General features: G+C 32.1%; 1 protein-coding gene and 1 pseudogene across 13 annotated transcripts in view; both read left to right on the top strand.

Annotated features, from left to right (window-relative positions):
- Positions 1–20961, top strand: part of LOC130904067 (longitudinals lacking protein, isoforms A/B/D/L) — a 593400-nt gene that overhangs the window by 114147 nt on the left and 458292 nt on the right. The gene's annotated exons all lie outside the window — the stretch shown is intronic.
- Positions 2757–11231, top strand: LOC130904077 (60S ribosomal protein L32-like; annotated as a pseudogene).

Raw genomic sequence — 20961 nt, 5'->3', positions numbered from 1 at the left:
GTTTTATACTATTCATTTTGTACCGTATTCTAACATTAGAAGCAGTATAAGTTTGAGGAATCTTTGGAATTCATATGAAAGGAATTTTGATTCAACTAACCACAAATATTTCTTGAATTCCGCAACATCTGGATGAAAATCATGTTTCTAATAAGACATTTTACAATTCTCCTACCAAAAACATGGGGATCAGCAGCTTGTGGCTTGAAGTTTGGACTATCTAGTTCCGTACGAAAAAATAAGTAATTTATTATCACACTCTTTAGAAAATAACAAATTTGAACTATTGTTTTATTCCTAGAAATGAAACTACGCGACTTATATTTCAGCAATTTCATTTTATTTCAATCTCTACCAAGTACGGAGCAAAAATTCGGCTCGAAGGAAATATCTTCACGACGCTGTTTTTGTTCCATTGTGACCAGAGGCGGTATAGCTTTCTCATGTCCACATTTTCAGTTAATTTGGCGATGTACCGTACTTTCATTCGACGATCATCCAGTACCTCTTTGAGGATTTCTGGAGTTGTCACCTCATTTGGTCGACCACTACAATGCTGGTTTTTGTAGGTCATACGGCCTCTGCTACCCAGAGTAGAATCTAGTTCAGTTCTCAATTGGTTGGGCTAAGACCTTTCAAATATTTAAGTATTGTATCAAATAACGATGACCAATTTTTTCCATGTTTACAAATTCACTGAAAACAACGTGGCATCTTCAAACTTGAAACATATATTGAATATTATGGTATTTTCCAAGCAATTACCGCCATCTCTGGGACGATCCTCGTAAAAATGTAGTGTTGACCGTCAGTCATCCACCGCACGACTATAGTCAGTTTTGTTTTTTAAAAATTCGAAACGATGCAACTTTTGACAAGAATTAGTTCAGCAAAATTTTGAAAAGAATAGATTTGCTGAAAAATTTCAGTGATTTAAAATAAACAAAAACGTACTGGTGTTTATATTAAATTCTCTCAACTCAAATATAAATGCGATCAATGTTGAGTCAATTGGAATTGATATTAGATCGTTCCAAATGCAATTGTTAGATTGGAAAACCAAAAATTAATGTAGTACAACAGAAGTAGACGGATCTAAAAGAAATTCAGCGAGTAAATACTTTCATATTTGGCGTTTGGAATAGTCTTCACGATTTTCACTTCAATTCATTTTATATCAAATAATAAAAAAAAACAAAAAGCCGTTTATTTTAAATCAAAATATATATAGTAAATAATATAATATCGATTCCATAACAGTGAAGTTAATCCAGGCAATGACTATTTTTTTTCTTTTTTTTTTGACTCTATCGTGCTGCCTTTTCCTTGTGGATGTGATGTTAGCAATTTTTCGATACAAATAAGTACGGAAATGGATAAATTGTCTTATTCTAAGCAACTTTTGTTCTATAAAGTTTTTTCTAAAAGACAATACTTTTCGACTTAATCGCGAATGAAATTGTTAGGTAAAAAACCCTGTTTTCGGAGAGCTTTTCGCAAATAACTGGAAAAAATGCATAGCTTATAAAAAAACAAAAGAAAATTCTGTAATTATGATATGTGCAGATCCAGTAGTTGAAAGTTTATTGATATTTTCAAATACAAAAATGGAAAGTTGCAACTTACAATCAGAGCACTTTTTTAAGTCCCTTAAAAAACTTTCATCATCATCATCATCATCAGTAAATTATTTTGAAATATTATATTTCCAGTTTTCCAAAAAATCTGATTCAATGGTAACAGATCGGATTTGGATATATATTTTAATATAAAAAGGAAAAATAACTAATTTTATCTTTGGTACACGTTGTTGCACGTTACGCGAATTTCCGAAAAAAAAAATAACAATTTTAATTTTTAGGTATTTTGCAAGGATTTGATACATTTAGTTGTGGATTGTGTAATGTTAGTTTTTATAGAGAAAGCTCTTTACAAAGACACAAAACATATCATGCTTTCATGGATAGTTTTTAAATAAACTTTTTACTGTACTCTACAAATTTTTTTAATAGATTTTATAATTAACTTTGTATAATTTTTTTTCGACCCCAAATTTACGTATGTGAAATTTTTCCAATTAAATTCATACAGGTTACAATAAAATCATTCGGCTAATTGATTTATGATCTATTTGATTTATAATAGAGTTTCAGGTAGTAGGTGTTTGGTGTAGAACGAAATTTTTGGATGAAAAAACATTCTGAAATATCATTATATATTACATATGTTTTTGACAATAATATCTAAAAATCAGTATCCATAGTAGAAGTGCAACTGGGTTAATACAGGTGATGGTTTATTATGAGAAAAATTAAAAAAAAGTTTTCATAAATTAACTAAATCACTTTAAACAACAATACAAAAACTTGTATTAAAAATATTCTCTCCGCTACGGCATACACCATATTTATGAAAACTTTTTCTACTAACCCCCGATTTCCATGTTTTCCCTTGCTCCAATAATACGTTTGAATGAAATTCCAGATCCAGATTTCGTGGAACACAACGGCATATTTTCTTGTGTAAAATGTTACAAAAGCTACAAATTCAAAGGAAATATAAGAAGACATTTGAAATACGAATGCGGAAAAGAAGCTACTTTTTCATGTCACCTGTGCAATTTCAAATGTAAAAGAGCTGATTATCTGAGGTTTCATTTAAATTCTAAGAAGCATTCCAATGTCGCCAACATTAGAAAAATCTATTTCGACCAATCGTATAATCTCAAACAAGAAATGGGCTTTTTGAAACAAGATTGATAGCAAACATTATTTTTTTTTAAATTTGTAGAAGTTTGGTATGTTTATAGAGCCTGGTATATAAAAATTACAACATAAAAATGAAAAACTTACTCTTCATATAGCTTTAGTTTTTATTTTTAAAATATTCTATACAATTAATACAGTCTTCCCTTCATCAAGGTCATATTTTGGATTTTTTTTGATAAAATCTCAACTTTTGGTGTCTGTCAACAGAAAATCAGTTTCAAAAAACAAGATCGAATATGCCAAAACGTATTTTTCTAATCAAATTTTCTATCGAAAGAGACCAAAAAGTTTTATACAGAAAAACGGTCTAAGAAGATGGAAAAATTTTCGAATTTTTTGAATTTTAGATTATAGAATTGTCTACTAAAATGTTCCTCGTATTTCTTTCTAAGAATCAACAATCAAATAAGATATCTTCATCCCAAAAGTAAAAGCAGCAGATTCTTCATCGATAATCCTCTACTAAACTTCTTCGAACTCGTTCGTCAGCCATTTTATTTTGTCGTACTTTGTTCTCTCCTTATTTTCTTTCCACTCAATTCCCCACGCGATGAATAGAAACTTTCTCGAAAATCACTTATGAAGAGGAAAAGTTTTCCTAAAATAAACCATAACCCACACAAAAAGTCCCTATTCCCTCAATACAACTACGACAAAAATTCTATTCTCTAGATTGAACGCAAAAAATTTCACCCGTGAGACAGTGTAGTTGCGGTTATTACCCCAAATTTTGACTTGAATAACTTTTTTAGCACAAATAAGAACTTTATTTTTACTGGTGTACCCAAGGTTTCTACAAAAATTTTGCTACGACGGAATGTGCAAGAAATTTCTCGCAAGATCGAAATATTGACATTATGCAAGTCTCTTGCCATTGCATCATGGTTGCCACTTACTAAAATTACAAAGCTTTAGGCAAGTTAGAGGATCTAAGACTGATATTTGGTGGTTGTTAAGTCAAAAGTAACTAGATTTATTTCTTCCTAGAATTGCAGCTTGCGCGCAATAAAAATAGCACCAAACCGTGCTGCAAATGCGAGATTTTGCATGAGTTGAACTTCATCTGCGCATGCTTTTGATCAAGAAACGTTGTATTGCATTATGTCAAGCGGCCTATAGAAACCGCAGCTTTCAAAATTTCCATCTGCCATGAATTGTGTCTACGGCGGACCGAACGTTTTCTTTCGATCTCCTCTTCTATTATCAGGCGGAGAATCACATTTTATGACCTAGGTACTGCAACTTTCTCTCCTTGATTGTCGTGAGAAGTTACCCATTTGCTGTAGGACCTCTATGTTTGTCTTATGTTCCGTCCAAAATATCCGCAGCATTCGCCTGTAGGCGTACATTTTATTTTTTGTGGCCGCATCCACGTAACAGCGAACCATTCTGGTCCGCAGTTTCAGGCAAAGGTTGCGGTTTGCCAGAAGTCTCCTCATGTTGTTCAGAGCTTTCCGCGCTTGCTCAATTCTTGATCTGATTTCGAATTTTGGGTCGCATTGCTGATGGAAGAGCGTGTCCAGGTATCTTAGAGATGTCACTTGTTCAATGATTTCTCCATGGAGTCTTAGGGTGGCGATTCTTTGTATTTTTGAGAATACAATAACGTCCCCCAGAGATTGAAGTTATGGTAGGTTACTAGCCACTACCACGGTATCATCTGCGTAACGTACATTATTTATAATACTTCCATTGATCTGATTCATTGAATACTGCCTCAGAGTAGAGGTTAAACAGTAAGGGAGACAATACAGTACCATATAAACGACGTTAACAAACTTTGGTATCAAATGACAAGCAGAGGACTCAGCAATAGAACCCAGCCTTTACATAAAACTTGTCATAGAAGGACCAAAGATGAAAATGGGTGTGAGTTAATTATAAAACAGAATTTTATACCAATTAATCCTCACAATATAGAACCACAAAGCCGTTGATAAATGTTTGTATTGCGGTTTCTGGAGGTATATCCTGGTATAAAGACATTCAATTGCTTAGCAAGTGCTGAAAGTTTATGATTTTGGTCTTTTTTGGTTTAAACAGTGCTAAAGTAGTATCGCTCCTTTGGAGAGTACAATCTCTTATCATCGCTGTTGGTTATAAGAAGTAGTGGCAGGAATCCACTTCGCGCTTCGTAGGTGTTTTGCATTTCCATTCAAACAGTCTTTGATATCAGTCTAATTAAATCTACTATAACTTTTTACTTTTGAATGAAAAATACTGTGTGTAGAATTGTAGCAGACGATAATTTCTGTGCCTTTAGGGATGGCTTGAACAGGCCCGTTTACCGAGCCGCGATTATTAAAAAAAAAGGACGAAAAAGTTTATCAGATATCAATTTGACCGATTTGGTAAACTAAAGCGCAATTGGCGTAAACGGTATAGACAATAGAATCAGAAGTTTCGAAGGACAATATTTGATGCATTGGTTATGGATCAAACGCTAAACTACGAACAGAAAAATTTTGGTACGCAATGTTAAAGAATTAGAAGTGCTGGTGGTGCAGAAATTGCTCATAGAGTATCATCCAAGAAACGTAAAGATATTGTAGAGCGTGCTCAATAATTGAGTATTAGATTTACTGATATATATGCTAGATTACGTAGAAAAGAAAAAGAATAAATAATGAAATGTAATATTTAACGTGAAATGTGTAATTTTGAAGATGTTTCACGAAATAATTAATCAATTTCGAAGAAATTTCATTTCGTACAAAAAATGGTCTGTACAACCCGCGCAAAGTTGTTGATAACCGATGGGTGTGTAAAGTTAGGTTAGGTGGAATATTGAGCAAAAACTGATACTTGATATTTTGATTACTGCTCCCACAGAACTTTGAAAGCTGCAAATTTTGTTTTTTTCGAGAAAAAAAAGTATCAAAAGTAAGAAACGACCGACAATCTAATTGAGCCACCTCGTACATAAAAGTATATTATTAGGCAATAAATTATTGTTAACAAATTTATTGATACTATATCATTATAACAAATTAGTGAAGCTGAAAGATTATAATGTAAAGAAATATCTTCCAATATCAAAAATCTGCAGCTTTAGTTTGAGACCTCTTCCAAAATTCTTATTCATAGAACATGGATCTTCAAACTCCAAATATAAGTTGATCAAATCGTACGTCGATTCAACGGTTTTAAGCCTGCGATGAACAATTAGCTTTTGTTTGATTCTTTGATTAAGTAGGTCCGTTTTCTCAACTTGGTTAACATGAAAGGATCCAATTTTCCATTACAAATGGGTTCCAGGTCGTTCAAACGACAGCCGAGTGAATATTCAGAAAAATGATATTTCTTAAATTTTATAGACCTTTACAACGTAATCACGGCCTTGTTGTATCTGAAGTATCATGTAATTTTTTTCAAATAATTATGAAATTTAAAGAAAATACTCTATTTTGTATAATTCTTTCAAAAGTGCACTTATATATAAAAATACAATACAAAATCGTTGATGTTAAGTTTTCTAATGTTAATGTTTGAAAGTTATTTGCTTGTTGTACGGTAAAAAATTGATATGATAAGGGGAAAGGATAAATTTTATTAGAAACATATTTTATACTTGAATATATAGATATGAACGATGAAAATATTGTGACCACCACCCTATTTGCCTTCACATTTAAAAATACTAATACAGGCACACATTCATTTCCGACATTTCTCATTTGACCATTTTCCCGAACTACTTCTTCTATAAAACAGTAATCCTTCGACTTATGGAAATTCCGAGTTGTCTTATTTTGAGAATTTCAAGTTACCTTTCTTTTATAACCTGGTACACGTTTTAGGAAAAACCAATATAGTCACACTTTTGTTCATTGATTCACACAGTTATCAGGTAAGTATATACAAAAAAAAATTCATTATATCATAATTATTAACCCTTTTAGTCCAGCTATTTGGTAATAATGTAGCTTTCTGAACTTCACTTAACTGAGGAGGCTTCAAGTACACTTTTACCTCAAACCTCACAGTATTTATTGAATTATCTGTCGTTGACAATGACAGTGACATTAGGTAGGAAGTCTGATTTACACAGGCAAAATTTGAGTGCATGCTTTTTCAGTGAAAGGAGTACATTGTTTCATAGCGCCCCCTTGTACTCTTCACGAATACAAACATCTAAGAGAAGTTCATTTTTTTCTCGAAGCGAACAGATCTCGAACGCCTAGATTTCAGCGGAGCTACGCTGCTCTTAGAGATTCGGCACGTTTCGTATATATTTTTATATAAATATATTGTTTTATTGAGGTAGTTGTTCTAGGAAACGGTCGAAGGATGATAAATGTCGTGTTTCTGGATTATGTATTTCCAAATGCGAACGCGTGGTCGCCGCAATATGACTACTTTATAGAAAAACCAATAATTCACGATCATTTATACTATTTTATTCACTATCATCGATATATCTAGCACCTGATTAGCGTAATGTAATTTGTAAAATGTCCTTCACTTAATTAATATTCGTTTCCATATTTATACTAAATGTTATTATTATTATTATTATTATTATTATTATTATTATTATTTTAATTATGTAAATAATATAGTAAGTAAGACACGATTTTTATTTTCTGATTTCTTGATATCAAATTTTGATACCTTCAAAGGCAGAAAAACTGTTTTTTCTCTGACAGGAAGTCATTTCAAGTGTTTTCTTTGTTCACTATTCACTAATTTGAAATATGCATCAAGAATATGCAGCGATTCGAATTTTCTAGTATTGAAATTATTTTTTTTATCATCTGTTGTCATTTTTAGGTATCGTATCAGGTATATTTCTTTTCTCTCATCAAGCATCTATGAATGTAAAAGTTAAAGTTCGTTTGTTAATAATATCAATTATCGTCATTTCAATATTTCCTCATTTATTTTTTCCATAGAGAGTCCAGTCACTATTCTTCTCAATTTTCTTTCATCCACTTAGTTATGGTCCTTTATCGTTTATTTCTTTCAATAACTTTGCCATGACTAATTTGTCTTCTTGCGTCTTATAAGCGTACTGCTTTTAGAATAATTCCTAGGGCGCATTCAATTTTGAATTGTCTATTTGTTCAGGTCCGACCTATAAGTCAAATTCTATAAGCTCCTACAATACCAACTTTGGTTTTAAAACAAACTTGATGCTGTTTTTGTTAACTTGATTGAAGAAGACAAGTCGGAAATCGAAATGTTTTTAATTTTATCTTATTAGATATAACTATGAAACAACTAGTAATGTCACTATATGTAGGCGTATTGCCTATGTCGGAATTTCTAGTCAACTAGATTTTTAACTGTCTCACGTCTATTGTCTATTTGACACCTCCACCTGTCAACAGTGTTGGCATTCTATTTATTACAAATGTTTTAGCTATTGTCTTCGCGCTATATGTCATCATTGATCATAGACATGTTTTAACGGGTATTCCAGCGGATTTCTTGACTTGTTTTCACTCTCTCCCCTTCAGGAACCCAGCGCTTGTAGTTCCTTCAAATTGAACTTTGTACAGTAACAATTATTTACACTAAAATTAACACTTACAGTAAATCCAACTCTCGACTCCGTCTGACCTATACACAACATTAAATTTGACACTTCAACAAATTCACGCATGTACTTCAACAGGTAAAGATCGTCACAGAATTATAGGTAAATTTCACACCTATTGATGTTAGACTTTTTAATGACCCACAATAAACAATAGTGAAAGTAAATTGACAGTTTAATTTCTAATTCCTAGTAAATTTGGAATTTAATTCGTATTTCAATTCGTAATAGCATAATTTCTAATTAATAAGTTGAATGGAAAACAAATAAAGAACCGTTCCCGATATTTCATGTATGGCGCGGTGAAAAATATTTTTGTGAAACAAAATTATTATGATTTCTGAAAACGGCCTCCTTCACATTATGAAAAAATCATAAATCTATGCAATATTGGCTGCGTAAAACGCTGGTAATCCAATTTCATATTTAACCCTTTTTAAAGCAATCAAAGAAAAAATTTCCAAAAACGGAGAAATTAGTTTTTAGAGACCCATTTGATATCTCATTTCGTCATGAAGAATTGCTAAATATATGGTTAGGTAATAAAAATTTCTGTTCAACTCTTTGAACCCTTTCCAAGTCGAATTTTGAAACTCGCAAAAATTTGTTTTTAGGTATTTGTACGGAGAATATTTTAGTGCAAAAACGAAGTCAATATCTCAAAAATCTAATCTGCAAACATACCCCGTTTTACCCCTTAAAAATCCTTTCTTAGTGCACCTCTACACATCGATACAAACATACCCTCAAAATTTCATGTTTCTATCTTAAATAGCCTTGGCTGGGCGTTGATGAGTGAATGAATCAGTCAGTCAGTCAGGACATCCTCTTTTATAGATATAGATTACTTGGTAGATCCAAGCATGTTTAGTTTTAACGCTTGTCTGTTGAAAAAAAAAAAGTTTTCTTCTGAAGTTATTTTGTTTTCGTATTTTATATCATAATCTACGATTATTCGAAGCTTTTATCATAATATCCATGATTGTTTGAAACTAATTCCATTTTGATCATTTTTGACTACAATATTTTTTTAGAGTTGGATCATCGTTATTCCTGTCATAGAAAAAATAGTATATAATACACGAATATTTAACGTTTTCATATTTTCAGTGCATCATCAAATCTCCATCAATTTTTGGAGCAAAATATTATTTTTTGAAAAAGTTTTTATACTTTGCATAAAGTATTTTTCACAATCTAAGAAAGTACCTAATCCTATATAAGATTCGATAAAACCAAAAACATTTTGTTAAAGACTTAAAGAAATATCGAAACGTCAATTTTATCTTTCTTATAATTAAAAATAAAACTAATTTTAAAATAGAAGATGAGACCTAAAATCAAGAACATTTAGATGCATTAATACATATAATTACTTTTAATTATTGCTAGATATCATTAGTTTTTTTAGAGGTTCTAAAGTATTTATATTTGTGTACAAACATCTGTATGAATTCTAAATTTTTTCACGTGTTGAATACAGTTTCTCCAGTATTCAACGGTTATATTTTTAACTTGTTCATCAAAAAGTAGGTGTATTATTGTGAACACGTACATTGGGCATCAATTTATGCCACATCAACTCGATCGGACTTAAATACAATTATATGGTGGAGGTCGAACTCCTTCTTGACCTGATTCATTTGAAATTTTGTCGCAAACGTATTCCTTTGAAAAATTATAACTTCTTACAGTTTCTAACAGTTGTTTAACATTATAACTCTCATGGAACCTGTGTGAACCTGGCATCTTACTCTTCTTTGGGCGACTAAGCTGGATGCATTATCCATCAAAATTCAGTCATTCAGGGATCCATCTTTCTTCCGACCCCGCATCTAGAATAGTTATTTTCCCCTTTATTAGACAGTGCTTTCCTAGGAAGATTATTTCAATCTAGCTGTACTTATAAGTATAAAACCCCCAACGACATAGAGTACGCCACAAAGCTGTTGTGGAACAATTAATCTCACCATCAGTTTTCTGGAACAATGTCCGTAGAAGTGGCAATAACTTGGGCATTTCTTGTTCTGCATATATTCCATGAGTATTGCTTTTTCAAAGAAAACTTTGGTACCCTGTTGTCTTTTCGTGTTTTTTTAGAAGCTTTCGAATTATTCACAATTTCCCTTACTGTACTTTCAGGGATGCTCGTTAAATACTAAATAAAAATACTTTCGATGGAAAGTATTTTTCGTGTCCTCGCTCTACTAACTTTAAAGCCACACTTTTAAATATAATTTTGGCCACAACGGTTTAAAAGACATTATATTTATAGTACACACTGTTTCAAGACTCGAAATGAACTAACACAGACAAAGAAGTTGAGACCATACTTGTTAGGGTCAGTTATGAATATAAGGATACAGTATATTCTATTATTTTTCATATATTAACTAGTCACTTTCTTAGATCGTGAAAAATTCTATATTAGAGGTAAATACTTGATCTTCCTTTTCCTGTGTTACCAGATAACCTGGTCTCAATCCATATTTCGGCTTATTTTATATAAGATTTTAATTGTTTGCTTTTGATTATGATTTTTTGTTTTCTTCCTAAATAATTTTAACGAACCAAAATTTTAAAATTTTTGTTTATTTGTATGTAATCATTATTTCCACTCCTTAAGGTCATTTCATTGCTAAAATCAATATGCAATAACCAAATTCTTGTATATTTAAATATTTTTTTATAAAAATTATTTTTTCTGTTAAGAAAATCTGACAATAATTGAATAAATAAAAAATTAACGTGAACCAATATATGCACAAATCTTTATATACATTGTTTAGGTATAGTTTAGGTTAGTATTTTATATTAAAGTATTGTTAATCTTAAGTTTTTCTCTTTTAATAAATGTAATTATCTTTACAAAATGGAACGGTTGAATTAGTTTTGTTAATTTGACAATAAAACTTTTATACTTTCTATTTTATTTATTTTTTTGTCGTGTCTTACCAAAATAATACAAAACCAATTTTCAAATATCAATTTTTCTTATTTTTCAGGTATTATACACTTTTTTCCACAGATCATAGACGAAATTTTGTTTTATAAATAATTGTTTTAGAATATTTTGGAAACCAAAATAATAAGACTTGTTGGGCTAAAACAGTTTCTCATTATTAACCAAGTTACAAAAATTTTGATCAGAACGAGATCTTAATCCCGTTGGCGCATCCAAAACTTAGTGACATCTCTGAAATTTTTTATCCTCTGATATTTGGATCACGACTTATCCCTTTGAGCTTGGGAGTGAACTAGCAATACATTTTGAGACGCCTGCTTCTTCTCCATCATCTATCAACTCCATTTAGGAGTTTGACTATCTTTTATCATAACTATTTTGATTTTGGAAGCTGCAGCCCTTAATAGAGTTTCCAAACCAAGATTTTTCCCTGAATTGTGAGCTGAAGATATCATATTTTGGACCTCCCATGATGTACTCAAGATATTGAAGTTTTCCTTCTCCTATATAGGAGATGCAATAATCTAGTCTATTTATTGAAATATTATCGTGCAAGTTCTAACTATCCGTGAGGATTATCGCGGTTCTAAAGGGAGTTCTTCTCATTATTTAGTGGAGGCTAACAATTTCATAAGCAGGAATCCTCTGGTAACCGACAATCATGAATCGTATTAATTTATAGGAGAATTATGTCAATAATTATGAAAATTTCGATTGCTTTAATATTTGTGATTAATCTTTTTTTTAGGTGCAAAGCACTTCAGGTGTCATGTATGCCCGGATAAATCCTATTCATGTAAATCATCATTGATACGACATCAACGATTCGAATGCCAAAAAATCAAACAATTCTACTGTCCGTATTGCGGCAAGAGATACACCCATAAACATCACGTCACCACACATCTTCCCAAGTGCCAAGCGTTCAAAAACACAGGTCCCATGATAAATCTACTCAGAAATTAAACATTTTACTTTTCGTTTACCACGAAATAATTATTAATCAAATGATTGAAATTAATTAAAACGACTAGTTTCAGTTGAGATTTTCTTCAATTTATTTTAAGATGATGCTGCCGCAATAAGGCAGAGAAGCAAAAAACATCTACCAACTTAACTTACTACAAGAATCGCAGAAAATATAAACAAAAATGAAAATATTCCCTCACTATAATTAGAGAATGATCCAAAAGTTCTTTCTACGTTTTTTGTTAGAAGTATAAAGAGGCTCGAATGCGTTAACAATTTGGTTTGATAGGTGTTTGAGCTAAAATAAGAATTGGCGTTTCTTACGTTTATTTACGTTATCAATTCAATTAACATAAAAGCTAAAAGCTGACCCAGAATATAAATATATGTCTGCCGATAGCTTCTTCCATCCCATAGAGATGCAGTTGATATAAATTTTTTATTCCTCTTCTTCTATAGAACTTTTTATACACTTTCAAACACTTACATAGTATTGGGATTTTAGTTTCAATTCTGTTTTCATTCATTTTTTCTACTCTTTCCGATATTTTTCTATTTCATTCATTTGCTGTATTATTTTTCCTTGTCATTTCTCTTTCTGTGCTACTTCTTATCCTGTGCATTCTCGGTTTTCCTGCTATATTCCTTAGTTGTTTCATCTCTGTTGCTGCTATTCTACTCTTTTTGTTTCACTTGCCTATTTCTTTTTTTCCGAAAATTGTTTAATGTTTAATGCTGTTTGCTATCTGGAAATGACTTCCCTTTTTTTATTTACTGCCATCCTCTTGCATTATTTCTTGGTATTTACTTCCTTTCTCAGATCTTCTGTTGGATTTATCTATTTATCTACTTTTTCTTCCATTTTCTTAAATGTATTTGCTTATATTACTTCACTGGTTCTAAATTTTTGTAGCCAATTATTGTCTCCAGTTTATAGTTCTTTTCTTTCATTGTTTCTATTATCCTACCCTTGACAAATATGAATAGAAGAAGATTAAGTTATGCGGCTAATAACTATTTGGTACTTTATTAGAACGCGAAGAAACCGAACCTAAGACTATCTCCTTGTTTTCCCCATCGTTAACTTCGTCGATGTTCCTCCGTCTATTTAAACTTTCTTTCTTACGTTTTCATATATTCCTTTTGTTAGATCTGTTATTGTTCTAGGGATTCCCATTTTCCTCATTCTATCCCATGCCAGTTTTCTATTTAATCTATTTTCTATTAAGCTCTTTAATATGTTGTCCATTGTTTGCTTCCCTTACTTCTCCATTTCCTCATCTTTGTCTTCATGATTCTCGTACATATTTTTAAACCGCACGAAGATAAGCATATCGCTTTGTAGTGGTATCAATTGATTTTCTTCCAGTTTCTGGGAATTTTCTGTTTCTGTTTCTTCCACTTCCACTTCCGTAATTTCCTATTTTGTCCTTCTAACGTCGTATAATTCCCCTTTATCCTCCAATTCTTCTTTCCTTGTAATTTTTCCATCTTCGTTGCTGCAATTTTTTTACGAAAAATTCTCTCTCTCTGACTCTAATATAACTGCCGTGTTTATTTTTACATTGTTTTCTTCATGTCTTATTCTTTTTATTTCCTTTATTCCATCGCTCTGATTTTGTTCTAAAAGCGTCTGTATGTGGAATTTCAAGATTTATAAACCTAGAAATCAAAAGGTTCTCAATTGAAATTGAAGCAACAAATTAATACGGTTTGTTTAAAAGAATACGATAAGGTCCTTTCTAAATTGTTCCATGAATCAAGCAATTGCTTAAAAGCAACTGAACCAAATGGTATCAAATGACCAGACCTCGTGGATTTTCATTAGAAAGAATATTTTTGAAAAATATTTTGACGTGATATTCCAAGAATTTAAGATACTATTAAAACTTCTTTTTTGTAATCATTTAAGTAACTATTTATTTATTTTCAGATGGTGATTGGTTTATATAGATACATTATTATAATTTAAAAGTTGTTTATTAAAATTATTTACACGTATACTGTGTTTTTTTTTTATTTTCCTAACAAATCGTATTGGATAGTTGAAGACGTCTTTTTGTAACCACATCAAAAAGCATGTTATTTGGTACGGTATGGGTTTTATTTTTTCTTTCTATTAACCTATTCCTCAGATTTTAGGTACATGCAGTTTGCTCTCGACAGAAACGGAAGATACATGTGTCCCACTTGCCCGTCATCTTATAAACAAAAAGGGCATTTAGTGAGACACATAAAATACGAATGTGGAGTAGAGCCTCAATTTCAGTGCCAATTATGTACGAAGAGATTCAAGCACAGGAGCAATTTGAAATCGCATTATGCGATGTTGCACAAAGAATGGGCTGGAAGTATCTTGCAATTTTATTCGAAACCGAAAACTAATTTATTTGATAGGAAACCAATGCCTTTGAATACCGTCTTGGATTATAAGTAATATACATAAAATCTTTGTTAAGTTTGATTTTTTTTTTTGATATAACTGTGTTTAGTGTTACATTTTTATATATGTTTTTAGTATGCATAACATATTCTAATGTTAACTACATCTTTACAAAAAAATTATTTTTTCTTTCAAATTTCAACGATCAGTTTGTAAAAATTAAACAAGACAATAAAACTTACTAAACTGCAATCCTGAAGTAGGTGCGTTGCGTGCTCCGAATTAAATTTCATTAGAATAAAAGAATGCCGAAAAAATATCCTAGATTTGATTTCAATTGGTAAATGATTGTGCATTTTTTTGTATTGTAAAGTATTGAACATGGAGTATGTAAATAAACGTCGTGCTCCGCGTTTCTCGATGGATTACAAATTAAGCAAACGGATTCAAAGATGAATTAATGAAGAAGAGTGAATATTTTGAATCTTTTAAAGAAGTTTCTGCAGAAGCCCTGCTGTTTAGTCTAAGTAAATATCCAACAACTCTCTTCTGTAGTTTGAAAATTATATCAAATTGAGTCGCACCACATGTACATCAGAAGGGAGAGGCGTATAAGAGATGCGACTCAATAAGGGCATAATATTGTTAAGGAGGTTCTTAACAGGCAGATTTCAATTTTTTAGATAAAGTGGCCATATATATCTCCTAACAAAGTTCAGGAATAGTATATTAGAATATCTGTATCTCGACGTTTCGGCTTCCACTTTGAAGCCATTATCAAAAAAGGGGTTGAGATAAGGTGGTTATTCTTTTATTGGTAAGAAGTGATCTGAATCTGCCTACTCCACGTCACGAATCACCGCTTGTTTGATGGACTCCAAAGCCTCAATCTGATAACTTTTTGGAATTTCAACGAAGAAATGAAAAGCTAAAACAAAAAAAGTATAAAACGATTAAAATAGAAATAAAAATGATGTGGTTACCATTGAGAACACTGTGGACACTAACACTGTCACTGCTGGTCTTGAGCTAGTACTTGAAACTATTCCGAAGCTAATCATTAAGATGTTAAGACGTTTTCTGATTTTACTGCTCCGTCCTTTTCTGTTCATCGCTGCATAGTAAGGACGCGCATTGTATAATAAGGAACCAATGATTTGACATTGACAAATAACGCGTGGGATTTAGAGCTGACGTTTTCCCGTTTTACAGATAAAATTTTTACTTACTGTCCCTTTTCTACTTTAACTGTTCATTGAAATTTATTGACTCTTTTATTAACTATTAGAATATGTTGAATGATTTTTATAATATTCTAGATAAACATATACTTAGTGTAATTGGACATTACACCAAAGAAGGATAATTGTTCCATATTTTCGCAACATTGTGCCAACAGGTTTTAACAGCAAACGATTCTCTATGCTGTCGTTAAAGCAATAAGTTGCATTGTTCTTTTCAGTCAGATTATGATGGATCTAAATACCTGCTTATCTTTTCAATGTGCTGCAAAAGTTTTTGTTGGTCGACTAAGGTTTGATTAAGGGTATTTGATTATCTGACGTTGCTTGGTTTCCACCTCTGACCTTACCATTTCGTTAACTAATGTCTTCCTGATCGATACCGATCAGAAAGATCCAAAACTACCGGTCTTGAACTTAGAGAACCAGTTTGGGATTTACTTACGATAAATATCGTAAATGTTTTGATTGCGAGTTCCAACCTAAACGCAAAATAAGCTAAAATCAAGTTTTTATTCATAATTTCATTCAATAACAATAAAGAAGTTAGTGGACACATTTTAGTTTTTCAATAAATCCGCAACAAATATCATCTTAAAAACTTTATTTATTACAAGATCTACAAGGTGTGGCTAGTAAGTAACAAGATTAACTAAACCACAGAAAAAGTACGCTTGCGCGAGTCTGTAGACAAACCAGTATAGCCGTTGGCTGTAGAGTAACCGATTGTAGTGTTTTTGAGTGCCTCAAGTGTTTTTAAGATGGCGGAGAAGATGTTGAAGTTGCTATTCCACTTCAAAACTGATGAAAACATCCAAAGAGTCAGTAATCTTGTTAAATCTGACCGTCGATTATGTATTAGTGCTATTGCTGAATCTATAGGGTATTTCACATGAAAAGTGAAGGGTTTCTAGTCAAGTACCACATCATACAGTTAGATAATCCATTCTATTCGCAGGATTTTGCACCGTGCGACTTTTGCCTCTTTTCTAAGATTAAATGTGTATAAAAAGGATTTGAGTCTGTTCAATTCTAACATATGATTAAGTGGACACAGGACGAAAGATTTCCAGATCTATAGCGATCTTCGGAATTCAGATTATTATATAGAAATCAATATTCAATAACAAAAAAAAAGTTTGTAGATGAAGAAACCAAATTAGATTGCGAAGATCTTGGTCGACAATTCGAACTAAAGCTTTTGTGGCTAATTGTGCTTTTTTTGGTTGATTTGCATTTAGAATTTCACATAATCACTTGACTAAATTTGTCGATTTCAATGTAAAGCTATCTATAAATTATTTTTTATGGTGTATTTTCTGATGACACCGAGTATATTCGATTTTTAGTAGATTTTCGTTTTGTAGCTCTACATATCAATAGCATACAAATACAATGAAACGATTTTATTTATTATACGTATTCATATCGAGTTATCAAATTTGATCCGAATCAAGTGGCTATCTCACCCTTATCTCTCAGTTTTGAATTTTTGTTTCAAATGTTTTTAAAGGGAAGAATATCTACTAATATATGATAAAATCGTTTCATCTATTCAGCTATATCAAAAGTGCCTTAAGATTAAGTGATATTATGTCTTATTGTTAAAGAAATTACAGTTTTTATACCTTAATTATTAAAATGTAGACATTGGAAGTATAACATTTTTCGGTGATATTGTTTTATTAATACCCCAACGACATAAAGTTTTCATGAAAGCAAATTGTTAATGTGAAACTGTTGATATATTTTACAGAAACGCAGTTAAATACGAGGCACATCCAGAAAGCTTTTCCTTGGGGAGTTCATATTCCTGCTCCTGCTGCACTGTTTCGAACAGCCCAAAATCCTCGACAAGTACTAAAAATTTTACTTTACTTTTTTGCTTACAGAAAAATGGGAATGTTCATAGTATGTTGAGCTTAAACTGCACGAAATACTAATAGAAAAAGTTCAAGAGATACAATCTCAAATAGTTGGTTAATTTTTATTCGGTACAAGCGGCGGAATTTTCAATTAAGGCTGACATCGTAGTCGGTAGCAGCGATTTGAAAATAGAGGAAACTCCGGCAACAGTGTACATACTTAAGTCAGAGTATCACTGCCTTGAACAACGATGATAGCGCTGCCGCTGATAGGGACTTACGTTGTGAATATACCTCGTATTTTTTCGGAAGAGGATTAAGAAGCTCTCAATACATTAATCCGTTTCCAATATATTCCGAAATATTGTCGGAAAAAGCAGACAAAGGAGGATAACCTTAATCACCTTCTGGTCAAATGTGAGTCCAGGATTTCAGTACTTGGAGCAAACTATTCTTTACTAAAATATATTTCAAAGCAACTATTTCCTTAAACAAAAGTATTTCTTGTTGATACTAAGATACCTGTGATAATGATGAAGATATTTATTTGATGTGAAACATCCGATTTATTGAATGAAAGTACTGTGCTTTGGGATCTAAATAGAGGTAGCTTTGTTTAATTATGTGTATAGAGTGATATAGAGAATCTCCATATTTGAACCTCTGTGAACCGCCTGCGAGGTTGGGATGGTAAACTCTTGATATCACAAAACTTTGTGCCATTTTAAAGTCATCTTCATCTCTGTCAGGTCTATAGTTAAAAGTGAGTAGATGGTGCATACCCCAGTTGCTTTTAAAAGGTCAATAAAATGTCTATGATGAAGAGCACAGTGGAGGATGGTCGGACACTTCACTATTAGAGCTGAGCAGCCAGTTTCAGAGACGACGGAGGTACCTATACGAAAGTTGATTCCACGATACGAGTGTCTGTAGTGGTGATTTTGTTAAATATTTGAAGCAAATATTTGGTTCGAGATGTGCTTCGTACGGTATTTATGAATATGATGGAATTACCACGCTTCTTTAAATTCAAATTAAATATTTTATCGGTGCAATTAGTTGCTGATGAATGGTTTAAATGTTTACTGTAACCAGGTAGGTTCTGTAATGAAAAACCAGGAAAATAGTGTATTTTTAATAATTTTTTTCCCTAAAAATATTTATAATTTATAATATTTTTCAATTATTTTAGCAACGTCATTGAAGCAAACCGAATACAGCTGTGTGCAATGTGGGAAAACGTACAATAGAAAAAATAATTACTTCAGACATCTTTATTACGAATGTGGTAAAGGACCGATGTTTAAATGTCCCGTTTGTCCCAAAAGATATACAAGAAACGATACTATGCAACAACATTTTCGTTTACGACATGGGAATTCACATATACCGCAGAGTTAAAATATCCAACATGAAATATATGCTGTTAATTATAAATGTTTTTTTATTATTTCAACTGTCAATTTGAATGACGTTGCGCTGCGATAATTCATTTTTGACACCTGTCAACTGAACTATATCTAATTATGAGTTTGATTTACTTCAACAACTTCTCATTAATATATTAGTGTTGTACGAAACAGTGTTTGGTTAAATTGTTGACTACGAAGATTGTTTTTCTCGCCACTTAATCAGTGATCTCGAAAGATTAGGGTGAGTACCATATATTTGATTCAAAAAGCTCATAGCATAGATTCTTATTACGAGTTACAGGACTTTTGATTATCTGAAAACAGCATTCAACGCAAAATTTTTGTAGACGTTCTAAAACATGCATGAATAATGACAACAAGTGATTGACAGTTCTTAAATTAGCAAATACCAATTGCAATATCGTTTTAGTTTTGATTATTTTTATTCGCAAATTCATTCAACCAAATAGATCCTTCAAATTTTACTCGTTGATTCAATAAAAGCGTACGGATTTCCCCTTCTCTTATTTAAAGTAGTTTACTTGGTAAATCTGTCAACACTAATTTTTTCTCTGGATCAGTAGGCTCTTTAATTGATACGGAACAGACTGTTTACACTACCACTACAACAACCCTCACAATTTCACTGTCTGACGCGCGTATCCTTTAGTCTCTGAAGACGATAACTGGTTATCGAAACACGCGCCAGACAGTGTAATTCTGAATGTTGATATAGTGGTACTATGAATAGTGTGTTCAGTATGAATATCACCAACGGCTGCTAAAATTCCTACTTAATCTTTAATCGATATTTTCAATTTTCTCGTTTTTATTGATATCTTTATATTCAATTATTTTCTCGGTCTTGGGCTCCTGGCATAGCCAGGTTTTGGGCACTTCGAATGTTCTAATGGCATCTTGAATCTTCTTCGTGTGGTGTCAAACATCATCTTTCGAATCAACTCTCGGAAGATATGCTATATCAATGATTACCAATCTTTTTTGTTACATGCTCCACATAAGCTTTTCTAACCTCTGACCCGAGACTGATCTTTTTGCTGGACATCATCGGACTACAGATTCTTCACCAGTCACCACAGCTTTATTCTTTGATTCAGACGCGAACAACTGCGTTGTTTAGCGAGATTTCAAGGCGTCCAGAGTCCACACGGAGCCTGCCATCTGCCGCAGGGGGGTTAACTTGTTATTTTGGTCCAGTCACACGAATCTAGCATTGCATTCAAATGGCACAGAGCAGAGTTAAACTCGTGTCAAGTCAATTTTCGAATTGCCTCTCTTAACAATCAAATTGCCGTTCTACACGGTGCTAAATCCTGATACACCAAGTGGTGTTCACTGCTATTTCGGACCCCTAGACTTAGAGCTTTAGTTCACGTGAGTGTATCCCACGCTGTATGTACAGATTGATGGCCTTGAGGATGTTGCTAATAAAGAGAAGCTTGGTTTAGATCTGAATACGTCTACTGCTTTCCTTGCCTTGTCAATCAAATGTATATTTCATGTTGTGGTTCTAGTGTATTGATTCCTCAAGGATGGGAAGAACAGAAGCAAGTTATTACCAACTTCTAATAAATGTGATAATTGTGTTCCATCGGGAAATTAATTAACCGAGAATTGTGGTATTCTAATTTTGTAGTAAAATATTAAACATATATGATTAAAAAAATGATAGTGAACATAAATATGGCGTTTGTTGTATTCTCTTGATTTCTTTTCTTTTTGAAATTGAAATCCGTCCAAGGTCGTTACGATTTTATAGAATTTGTTCGAGAAATACATGTTGCTTCTAAATGAA

Source organism: Diorhabda carinulata, chromosome 2 (assembly GCF_026250575.1).
Source record: "Diorhabda carinulata isolate Delta chromosome 2, icDioCari1.1, whole genome shotgun sequence".
Classification (NCBI taxonomy): Eukaryota; Metazoa; Arthropoda; class Insecta; order Coleoptera; family Chrysomelidae; genus Diorhabda; species Diorhabda carinulata.
This window is presented reverse-complemented; position numbering and strand designations above follow the sequence as displayed.